This window comes from Silurus meridionalis, chromosome 10, assembly GCF_014805685.1.
Source record: "Silurus meridionalis isolate SWU-2019-XX chromosome 10, ASM1480568v1, whole genome shotgun sequence".
Taxonomy (NCBI): domain Eukaryota; kingdom Metazoa; phylum Chordata; class Actinopteri; order Siluriformes; family Siluridae; genus Silurus; species Silurus meridionalis.
Window position 1 is genome coordinate 3,957,960 of NC_060893.1, and position 12,496 is coordinate 3,970,455.

At 38.5% G+C, this 12,496-nt stretch overlaps 1 protein-coding gene across 1 annotated transcript in view; it reads right to left on the bottom strand.

Annotated features, from left to right (window-relative positions):
• chrm2a (cholinergic receptor, muscarinic 2a) overlaps positions 1–12,496 on the bottom strand; it is a 103,215-nt gene that overhangs the window by 90,348 nt on the left and 371 nt on the right. The gene's annotated exons all lie outside the window — the stretch shown is intronic.

The following is a 12,496-nucleotide window of genomic DNA, read 5'->3' on the forward strand; positions in this document are numbered from 1 at the left end:
GAGAACATCTCTGACCCCCTGTATAAAACAGTTTCATCATTGAGCAGCTCCTTTAGTGACACACTGTTACATCCTAAGTGTCTGAATGATGATCAAACTCTTGATGTCACCCAAATGAGGATGGGTTCCCCTTTTGAGTCTAGTTCCTCTCAAGGTTTCCTCCTCATAACATCTAAGGGAGTTTTTCCTTGCCACAGTCGCCACAGCTGCTCATCAGGGATAAATGCACACCATTCGCCACCACGAGACTCTAGAGCACTCTATATGTTCTCTGGAATAACAAATCATCCTTCACTGTCTGGCAATCCGATAGACGAGTTCGGGGTGGCGGTTACCAAGGGAACGGTACTTGTCTGACTGTATTGTGCCAGGTGTAAAGTTCGGTGGAGTGGGGATTATTATGTGGGGTTGTTTTTCTAGAGTTGGGCTCGGCCCCTTAGTCCCAGTGGAAGGACTCTTAATTCTTCAGCATACTAAGACATAGCTGCAAAGGGTGGGCCAAGATCATATTAAACCCTATGGATTAAGAATCAGATGCTACTTAAGGTAATTTGAATGTGAAGGCAGACGAATACTTTTGTCAATATAGTGTGTGTGTGTGTGTTTTATATATATATATATATATATATATATATATATATATATATATATATATATATATATATATGAAATGCACCATATGTACAGTACACAAAAACATGACTTTCACACAGCCACCTTTTTCTTTCACCTCCATCTTCTCTGTCCCTGTTTTTCCTCTCTGTCTCTTTATATCATGTCTTTTAAAACTCCACAGGCAGCACGCAGCCAGAGACGGCGTCTGCCACCGACTGCAAATAAAGGAGTGGTCCTGGAATCGTCAGCTGTTAAATCCATGATGGCTGTGCGCCTGTGATCTGCCCTGTTTAGTTTGCTGTGCAGTTTATTGCATCTCTGACAGTCTGGTCACAGCAGACCTGTTAGAACCTTAAATGGAGAGATGTGGAGACGAACTGCCAGTAAGAACTGGGTAACAGAGGTCAGGGGTTTTCTACTGAAATATCTGCTTTGAATCACTGGTGGTCAGTGTGTGACACTCCAATGTTATAATGATCTATTTGGCATTTGGAGAACTATAGAAAAAAAATGTTTTGAGCAAATCTGACATACTATATTAATGCCTGTTTATTTCTCATTTTGCTGTTTTATTTAAGCATGCTCATGTCAAAGTGAATCACTAAAGCAATAAAATGTCATCAAATAAATTAATAAATAGGTGCAATTGAAATTAGAGCTAGTATTTAAATTTGAAGGGCTCACAATGAACAATGAATGTGTATTCTTTTTTACACCCACCCACATCCCATTGTACACTTACACAATAAATATCTGTAATTTGGAGCCACTTGCTGGCAAACGCAAACACAGAACACTCCTATTATCAAGCATAGTGATGGTAGCATCATGCTCCAGGGTTTGCTCTACAGCAGGAAGAACCGGACAGCTTGATTGCATCAAAATGGATGGAGCCGAATATAAATCAATTATTCAGAATAATTTGTTCCAGTCAACCAGAAATGTTTCCATTCAGGAAAAAGGGGCAAATGAAATAAAAAAGGTATTCTGAAATGGCTTTTGGAAATTAAAGCGCAGATTTAAATCCAACTGAAAACGAAATCCTATTTTGCTGTCCAGCAAAATAATCCGTGTAATTTGCAGAACATGCAAAAACCCCCAAAATGAAATAAATAAATAAATAAAAATCTAATCTGTAACTGTTGCATTTTTGCAGTTCATACTAAGGAGATAAATACTTATGGATTTTTTTTTCCTTAATGAGAACGTCTTAACACTTGAATGTTATTTCTGTAGAAAAGTGAGAGAATACATTTTTCATAAGATTTAATTTGACACTGGAAGACAACAAATAGGGGGGCAAATACTTAAGAGTTAGAAAATTCCACTGGTTAGTGTAAACCCTGTAGAGATGATAAGATCCACTGATTTGCATCGTTGATTTAAAGACGTGCCTGCATCGTTTTTACCATATTTACATACATTTTAATATATTTGCATTTATAAATAATCATTAGTACTTCAATTTTTGAAAAAGGAACCAATATTTTATATATATAGATCGATTTCTCCTCGCTGAACTGTTTCTAGGGGGGGGTTTCTTCCAGCACCACTGCTGCTACATGAATATGACGTATCACAATACTAGGCGTGTGTCTCGAGAGTCACATAGAATACAGATTAACATGGCAGAGGTAGAGCTGTATCTTCCTAGAGAGAGGAAGGCATGTTTGTGAAAGGGCCATGTGCAAAAGGCAAGTATAAATTGATGATTTGCTGTCTGTCTGAACCAAAGAAATAAAAGTGAACTGTACCATATGGAATTTCACAGCACCATAATTCTACTAATGCACCACATTGCATCGTGTTGAAACGAATCCAAACCGGATCGCACTGCATTGTAATTGGGGGAATCGTATCGCATCGGTAGCTGCTTCATATGTATCGTTAATGTATTGTATCTTTGGCTATACATTGAGATTTGAATGCCATCTGCCTCATTAATGGAGATGCACAACCCTAATACCTATGGAGTGCAGGGTCACAGTGTATGTAGAGAAATCATCCTACACACCGCATGTCTTTAGTCCAATCAGTGACTTTTCACAATTACTTTACCTCAGAACTTCCATCTTTTAAAGCTTTTCAGGGTATTTTTCATGATTCAGCCTGTACCATGCAATCAGAAATACGTGCTCTCCTATCGTCTCGTCTCGTCTCGTCTCGTCTCAGGCGGCTGCAGTGCGATTTGCATCGCTCAATTCGAACACTTATTAAGGTTGCGGTTACCGTTCACATCTGTACCTTTCTGGACCATTTTACCGCAAATGCTTTTGCTGTATGGTTCAAATAAACGGCGCATCGCATGGATGATGGATCATCTAGCGCTAAGTGAAGGGGTTCAAGCCGACACGTGCTACCGAGCCACTTGTGTCCTCTCTGCCACTCCATTTTGATTTGAGACTGATCCGCCCGCGAGATTGCTGCACTCTGATGCACAGAAAAGAGCACTTTTTCTGGGTGTCTGTGTGTTTGTGTGTGTGAAGGAGACAGCAGATTTAATTATAAAATATATATATATATATCTTTTTCTTTCATCCTTTCTCTGGTTGTTCCTCCTTTCCTTCCAGACACTCACATTCGCTCGTTACGCAACAACGCTCTACATAACGTCACTAACTAATACTCCGACAGGTTTTAGAGTCATTTGCTGCACTAATTAAAGTAATGTGAGGTGTGTGTGTGTGTGTGTGTGAACTACATTTTTCCATTGTGCCTCTTTATTTCTTGTCTCAAGATTGCACCCGTGTCACGTTTTCTCTTAATGAAGTCGCACCTCACGTCACTCTTTTTTTTTGTCTTTCAAGGACATTGCTGTTGTTGTGGAAATTATTTGCTATCAACAAACCTGGTCTTCTTGAATAAATTACACAACAAGCTTGCAGTGCTGCAGAGGACTCCCTCTGAAAGACTCCATCTAGAGTCCCACTGAAATGCCACATTCAGTAGACTTTCTATAACACTTTAAGTGCATCAAACAAGTCTTAGTGCTTTTTCACAAACTGTGTGTGTGTGGTCAGAAATTTATATACGCTATATGACCGAAAGTCAAGATACCTGACTTTTCCAGCCATATGTGGTTCTTCCACAGCTCCATGAAGATATGCTTTGCATGGGTTAAAGTGGAAGATCTGCTCTAGAGCTCCAAACCTATTGGGATGCATGTGAGCACTTACTGCATCCCAGAATCATCTACATCAGTACCTGTTTCTTTACTAACACATTGTTTTCCAATGAAATTCCACAAAAATCTAGCGGAACATCTTCCCAGATGGGTGGAACTTATTAAAAAAGCAAATGGGAACTAAATGTGGAATGGGATGTTCAAAAAGAAGCACATAGAAATCTTATGCTCAGGTGACCACATACTTTTGTTCATATAATGTACATGCTTTGGCATCAGTGAAACACGTGATGCGTCTTTTCAAACCTACCAGAGCAATCGGTGCTTCAAATTCCAGCCGTTTAAAACATTTCTGGCTGAGAGACCAGGAGAGCAGGAGAGTGTCCGGATTTACGTGTATGAGAAGAAGCCCATCCCAGGCTTCACCCTCTCCAGTTAGTAGATTGTTGTGTAAGTGTAAATTGGCAAACAAGCAAATTTAAGGTCTGTGTGCATCACTCATCTGTGAGAGTATCTCTCCGGTCTGAGAAAAGAGGCTGATGTTACCATGATTTCCATCTACTGCCTTGGGAAGGAACTACAGCAGGACTGGATATAGCACAGTGAAATTTGTTCTTCCCATATCCCAGCTTGCTCAGAAGCTGGGGTCAGAGTACAGGGTCCCCCATGATACGGCACCCCTGGAGCACAGAGGGTTAAGGGCCTTGCTCAAGAACGGCAACTTGGCGATACCGGGTCTTGAACCTCCGATCAGTAACCCAGCTCCTTAACCACTGAGCTACCACTCCGCCATATATGTGAATAAACAGGAATTAATGGGAATAAAGTGGGAATTTACAAGATTGCATGTGAGCCTATAACCGAGAACTTAAATGTATGAGAATAAAAATCTTGCAGGATAATCTCGGTTAAAACTACAAGTGTTGTTGTTACTACAGATTCAATTTCACAAAAAAACACGGTCTTTGAATGAACCTAATGCATTTGAAGAGGTTTTTTTTTGGAACAGCACCCGGATGCTGCATTGTCAGCTTTCTCAGCGTAATGAAGCCAGTCAGGAAGCAATTCCACATTCAGATACGATCAATCAAAGTGCAGTCCACCTCATTAAGGTTTAGAGAACGCTCGGCACACACCGGTAACCCTGGAATTCCACGAATACACAAATCCGACTCACTTTAAACTTAATACGTAAATATATTGTAGTTTTAAATGCAATATTATTTACCTGCATTTACCAACACACATAAACTCACATTTCACTTTATTAGAAATGCCTTGAAACTAATCAGCTAATCACGTGGCAGCAGCAGGTCAAGTGCTTTAGTAAATCTTCACATCAAACAGCAGGATAAGGAAAAAGTCTTATACTGGATAGTCTTCTTGCAGTCTTCTTTGGAGTGAATTTGGGTCAAGCTGTTCGTGACTGAAAAGGAAAAATCCACCTCAAAGCCTGATGTGTTGTGCATTCTCAGATGCTTTTCTGCTCACCACAGATGTAAAGAGTGATTATTTGGCTCGGAGCACTCTATTCATTTTTCTCTGATCTCTGTCTCTCAAGAGGTGTTTCAGCCTGCAGATCCTCCACTTTTAGACAGTTTTTTCTGTGTAAACACTGGATACTGTTGTGTGTGAAAATCCCAGCAGAAGATCCTCGGGTTGTGAAATACGCAAGGTGATTATCCATACGAGATGGTTTTAAGAAGTTTTGAGACTAGCTCTGTTTACAAGAAAGTACTTTATTATCTACCTTTACACACTATCACCTTCAAAATAGTCCCCTTGCACAGCAATGTTTTGGAAGTCTTCTTTTTTCGAAGCGTGTCAAGCTCCTTCTGTGATTCGCGCTGGATCTCCGCAATGGTGTCAAAACGAAAACCTGCATCTTCATCCTCAGGAAGAGGGCGAAGTCTGCAGAAGCCAAATCTGGCGAGTAGGGCGGGTGCAGAAGTAAAATCGTGTTTTTCCATCGAGAAACTCACGTGTAAGGAGAGCTCAGTGACAGAGTGCGCCCGTGGACAGAATTGCAGACGTGGTCACACACGGGGTCACCAGTTGTACAGCTAATAATGTACACAGGACGATGTATTTTGGCATTAAAGGTTCGGTGCTCCCTGTGACTGTGCATGCAGCCTTGTGCTGCCACCTGTTGGTGTGTTACAAAACTAGTCTCGAAACCTATTGATACCACCTCGTACAGACGTATCATTTATTTATTTTCATTCTTATTTTTGACGTGAACATTAACTGAATCTCTAAACCTGGATCTGTATGATTTTGGACATGTACATTAATATCCAGAAAGTCTAAGATACTTTGACCCAGTTTCCTCCTTACCGGTTCTTGGCCGGAAACATTTTTTGTGAAACGATATGCCTTCCATTTTTTTTTTTACTTCTACACTATATTAAACATCAAGAGGGATCTTAATGGGTTTCATTGTATTAATTAAATAAATCAAGGCAATTTAAAAAGGGATTCCTATTGGTTAACAATCTCTTTCGCTGTATTATGGTAAAGCAAATTCAAGTAAAATTGAAAATTTAAATTCAATCAATTCAAATGGAAATCTGTTTTGCTGTTGGCCATGCGTGCGGTCACATTGTTCTGAGATCAGGTATGTTTTTTGCCAGACGCCTTGTGCTAGTTTGAAGGTCACCTAGTACACTATTCAGAAGGTGTGGTCTTTAAAAACTCGTTCTAGCATTCATTTCTTCAACATATGCCATGGAAATAGAAGATCTAAAAATCTCCAAATTCTCAAACATGACCCGGGAAAAATAAACACAGGTACACACACATTCACAGGGAATGATGTTAATAAGGACATGTAGCACTGAGTGAAAAAACCCTGCACCCATGTCGCGTTCTCGATCTCGTTCCGAATCCAAATTCCCTTTGTGTATTAACAGAAGAGAAACGTGCTTTCACGTGGTTTGTTTTGATTTTTTTTTTTTTATTTAATTCTATTCTAATTCGATTATATCTAACTATGTTATATATAAAATGACATCTTTATCCATTTAGCTTTATACAGAATTATATATTTGCATAAGGGAATGAATACTTATAGACGTTATATATATATATATATATATATATATATATATATATATATATATATATATACACACTGGCAATCAAAATTAGAGAACAATTTATAAACAATTGAACAATTCTGAAATAATGTCATCTTCACTGCTCAACAGTTGAAGGAGTTTTTGTCCTGTCTATACCATGCTACCAGAACACCTTTTCCACAAAATAACTAAGCATAAGTAAAATAACAACTTTAAAATGTTTTTAAAAAAAACATTATTTTGCAGAAAACACACTGATCAAAATTAATGTACAACAATGACTGTAGCATGGAAAAAGGTTACAACAAAATTTTCTGAAGGTTACAACAGTCCTCAGGCCTCTGCTCTGAATGACTTCAGCACATCTGCGGCCACAGGACAGCACTAGTCTCTCACACTGCTCTGGTGTGATTTTGGTCCACTCTTCTTCCAGTCTCCTCCACAGTTCGGTGACTGTAGTGGGTTTCTTGGCCATAACTTTGTCGCCAAGGATTTTCCAGAGCTTCTCTATTGGGTTGAGATCAGTACTTTGGGCAGGCCATGTCATTATTTCAATGTTTTCAGTTTCAAGGAACTGCTTTACCCGTTTTGCTGTGTGACATGGAGCGTTGTCCTGCATGAACACTGCGGGCTGGTTGGGTGATGAACTCAGGGAAGGAACCATATGTTGTTGAAGAAGGTTCTGATAAACATTTGCATTCACTCTGCCATGTAGCTGTATAAAAGGCCCAACTCCTGCTGCAGAAAACATGCCCCAAACCATGACACTTCCTCCTCCACTTTTCACTGACTTCTTTACACACTTTGGGTTCAGTCTTTCTCCAGTTTGTCGCTGAACATAATGTTTCCCATCGGACCCAAATAAATTAAACTTGCTTTCATCACTGAAGTGAACTTTGGACCAGTTCTCCTCTGTCCACACAACATGCTTAGTCTAGCCTTTTGGTTCTTTCTGCTAATGAGAGGTTTGGTCACTGCAGAGTGGGCTTTCAGTCCAAATGCTCTTAAACGTCGAGACACTGTATGAAGAGACAGATCCTTACCCTGTTCAGCGCTGAACTGGTGAGCAATTCCAGCTGCAGTTTGGAAACGGTTGCCCATTGAGATCCTCCGCAGGATCCTGTCCTCTCTTGTATTTGTCTTCCGTGGACGACTAGCCTTCTTGGCGGACTTGAATGAGTTTGTGATGTTGTAAAGATTCAATATTCTTGAAATCACAGATTTGGAACGACCAACTTGTCTTGCTATGGCTGATAGGGTCATCCCTTTGGCCTTCATCTGGACAACCTGCTGCCGGAGAATTTCAGTCACTTTAGAACGGCCCACCATCTTGCAGAGTCAGTAAACCTGGAAGTTAGGCTGCCAGTTAAATAGGGGTTTACAGATAATCAAGGAAATTAGCACCAGGTACCAGATTAACACCAATAACTGGGAGGTATCTGAAAGTGTTCTCTAATTTTGATCAGTGTGTTTTCTGCAAAATAATGTTTTTTTTTAAATGCCTTAGTTATTTTGTGGAAAAGGTGTTCTGGTAGCATGGTATAGACAGGACAAAAACTCCTTCAACTGTTGAGCAGTGAAGATGACATTATTTCAGAATTGTTCAATTGTTTATAAATTGTTCTCTAATTTTGATCGCCAGTATATATATATATATATATATATATATATATATATATATATATATATATATATTCACTTTGTCATTATGAGGAACTGACTGTAAGTTAATGAGAAAAAAAGAAAAAAAGAAAAACGATTGTATTATTAGACAAAGCAACTATGAAAAAATTTAAGTTCATGTGTTATGTATGTTTTTTTGTGTATGCATGTATATGTGTGTGTGTGTGTGTGTGTGTTCACACAAATTATATATTTATTTTGCGATTTTTATTATTTTATTATCTTAATTATTTATTGTGTGTGTGTTTGTGTGTGCACGCATCAGGAGATCTGTAAGACCCAGCTGTAAAATCCATACAGTGGTGTCCTTTGTGTCGTGTGTTCATTTTTGTTGCGAGTGTTTACATGATAATGATGGTGCGTGTGTGGAACTGGCAGTCAGCATTATTACTGGATGAACGATAGGACAAAGACAAAGACACACCTGAGGCTGTCTGAGTGCAGCGACACACACACACGCACACACACACACACACAGTACACTGCATTATAGCCCCTATGAGTAAGGAAAGTGAGTGTGTGCACGATCACATTCGTGTGCAGAAGTCTGATACGTCAAAAGTGTTCATGTTCTGGATTAATGACATTTTGAATCTGAATTTCTTACACATAATCAGCGCGCGATTACAGTCGCAGTTTTGATATGGAGTGAAAAGTCAAAAGAGTCAAAAGTTTGTGGACATTTGGATTGGATAATTTTGGTATGTGCTTTTTAACCATCCCATTCCACATAGAGTCTCCATTTTGCTGTTATAATAAGCTCCACTCTTCTGGGAAGATGTTCCACTAGATTTTTGTGGAGATTTAAGCTCCTTCAGCTTCAATGGTGTTAGTAAATTCAGGTGCTGGTGTAGGTGAGAAGGTGAGGACCCCTGGGGTGCAGTCAGTGTTCACATTTATCCAAATAGTGTTGGAGATCTATAGCAGGAGATCTTCCACATTTATCAACCTATGTAAAGCAGATCTTAATGGAGTTGGCTTTGTGCACAGGGGGTACTGCATCATGCCGGAACACGTTTGGGTCTCCTAGTTCAAGTAAAGCCAAAATTTTATGCTATGTTTATCCAGACGTAGAAGAAGCACATATGGCTGGAAAAGACGAGTGTCTCAATATATTTGACCGTAGAGTGTAGTTGTGTCAGTGTAGCGTCATTGAGCGTATTCGCTTAGAAACCCTTCCTCACTTTTTTCCCATCGCTGATTTATTTATTGCGAATTATTGTTTTTTTAATTATACTGTTCTCTTTTTATTTATTTTTTTAATGAAAAGAATAAAGCAACTGCACAATTGTTGATTACGGGAATTTACAGTGCTGTGTACAAAAAACAATATTTTTGAATTACATTTTATATTTTTTAATAATACATTTATAAACATAAAAAATGTAATTAACAAATAAATCAATGTATTTATTTATAAATCAATTAATACATTTATAAATAAATACATTTATTTATTTATAAATGATCTTTTTACGTTTATTAATTTATTATTATAAAATATAAATTGTATCACATTTTATTACATTTTATATTTTTTTATTAATAAATTAATAAAAAAAAATTATTTAGAAATAAATACATTTATTTATTAATTTTTTGGGGGGATTTCCATTTAAATGAAATAGGGAAAAATATTCATGTCAGTAATTAATGCATAATATTATGAAAAAAAAACATAATGAACTCATTTTAAGTGCAGGATGCAACTGAGGTAACTGAGACCAAAGTCTCCAGTAGAATAATGAATAAAAAATAAAGACACATTTCTTTCTTAAGGTACAGAACTATAAATTAAACTACTCTAAGCGACCGAATGTCACCAAATATATCCTGATGTTTAGTCGTATATTCCAACAATATTTGTTTACGCAGTTATACATTTATACATACAGTATATGCATGTTACTCTCCACATCCTCGTTCTATCCTGCGGTATTTTATTGTGAAATGGAATTGATTTCCGCTGACAAATGGAGCAGCTCTGATGTAAATCCTCAGACAGTTTTACTCTTTTTCCTTTTATCAACCCTCCTCACACACACACAGTGTAACTGATAGCACGTTTGCATTTTTTTTTCTTGCTCCCTGATATACGTCCTGACGGCATCCCCATGGACAACATTGATAACCAGAGGTTAAGGTTTAGTCATCACCATCTGACCACTAAATAATCTGTAGATATTGATTATTGGTGATCCGACTCGAAAATTGCCACTAAGATGACACACCTATGTGATACTCACACGTGAGGCTTTCATGAGAAAAAGAAATAACACACTAATTATTGTTTAAAAAAAATACTAAAATAAATAATCAGGCCTAAAGGTGAAACGATCTTCACAAAGGTGAGCGCAGATGGATTTTCTATTTAGGTATCATGCTACACAAACACAAACACACACACACGAATACACACACAACGCTTTAACCTGTTCATTATGATTGTAAATGTCTCACTCAGATCTCTGTCTCGTCTCCTACAGAGACGTCAATAAGCGTAATGGAGCAGATTCCGAGTCGTTACGCGTCACCCCGAGGCGTCACCCCGAAGGCTCAGGGTCACCACATTCATCAGCCGCGCTCACACCTCACAATCGCCCACAATCGACTGCAGGTCCTGCTCATTTCTCAAACCACATGAACACCACACACACACACACACACACACACACACACGGCTCCAAGCGCAGCCAAGAGCTCTGTGACGCAGATCGCACAATCAAATTTTTTAAAATCTCGTTCCTTCACCAGGATTCAGCTCAAGGGCCTCCTGATATCATAATAAAAAAAATAATAAATAAATAAATAAATAAAGGCGTGATCCCGTCCGTGTAACACACATGATTCTTCCTACATCCATACAGAATGTAGCAAAGATGTGTTTCAGAAATATACAAAGAAAGTAATGTCGGAGGTGTGTGTGTGTGTGTGTGTGTGTGTGTGTGTGTGTGTGTGTGTGTGTGTGTGTTTTTTGGGGGGGTGGCAAAATAGTGAGAGGGGCATCGACACATAGAGAGTGTGAGAGATAGAAAGAGAACGAGAGATAGAATGAAGGGTGGACAGAGAGAGAGAGAGAGAGAGAGAGAGAGAGAGAGAGAGAGAGAGAAACAGAGAAAGAGAGAGAGAGATAGAGTGAAGGGTGGACAGAGAGAGAAACAGAGAGAAAGAGGGAGAGAGTGAGAGAAAAGAGCAAGAGGAAAAAGAAATGGAATAGTGGGGGATAAAGACAGAGAAAGAGGAATAGGAGAGAGATATGTAGTAACTTTATATAAAGAGAGAGAGAGAGAGAGAGAGAGAGAGAGAGAGAGAGAGAGAAAATTTAGAGTCAGAGAGAGAGAAATTGAGAGACAGAGAGGGAGTTAGATATATATAGAAAAAGGGTGAATAGAGAGAAATAGAGAGAGACATTGAGATAGATAGATAGATAGATAGATAGATAGATAGATAGATAGATAGATAGATAGATAAAGGTAACATATATATTATTTGTATAATTGTATTTATGCAAAAATCATATTTATTTATTTTGTTAAAAATATATTTTGTTTATGTTTGTTTGTGGATATACAGTATATAAATATATATATATATTATTTTGCTAAAGAAATTTCATGAGTTTTAGTGAATAACCCCAAAACCCAGCGTGCCGAATAACGCGAACACAAAAATAAACCACACCGAACATCTGTAACATCTGTAACATCTGATGTAAGCAAAGCCTGAAAATTGTACAGGAAAACACTTTTTCATAATCTGAGCTTCTGTCCTAAAAACCTGAGGAGGACAGTGAGATGGACATTTGGACATGGCAGTGAGAGCCTGGAGCCTCAGACCTCGTTAATGTTTCCAACATCTGGACACGCGCCTTTCCTTTTTCTTTTTTTTTGCCTGTCGAGCTTTCACACTGCCATCACTTCATCCAGCCACAGTAGTTCGAGGAAGAAGAAAAAAACATGAAGACTTCTCCTCTGGAGAACATCACACCACGGTT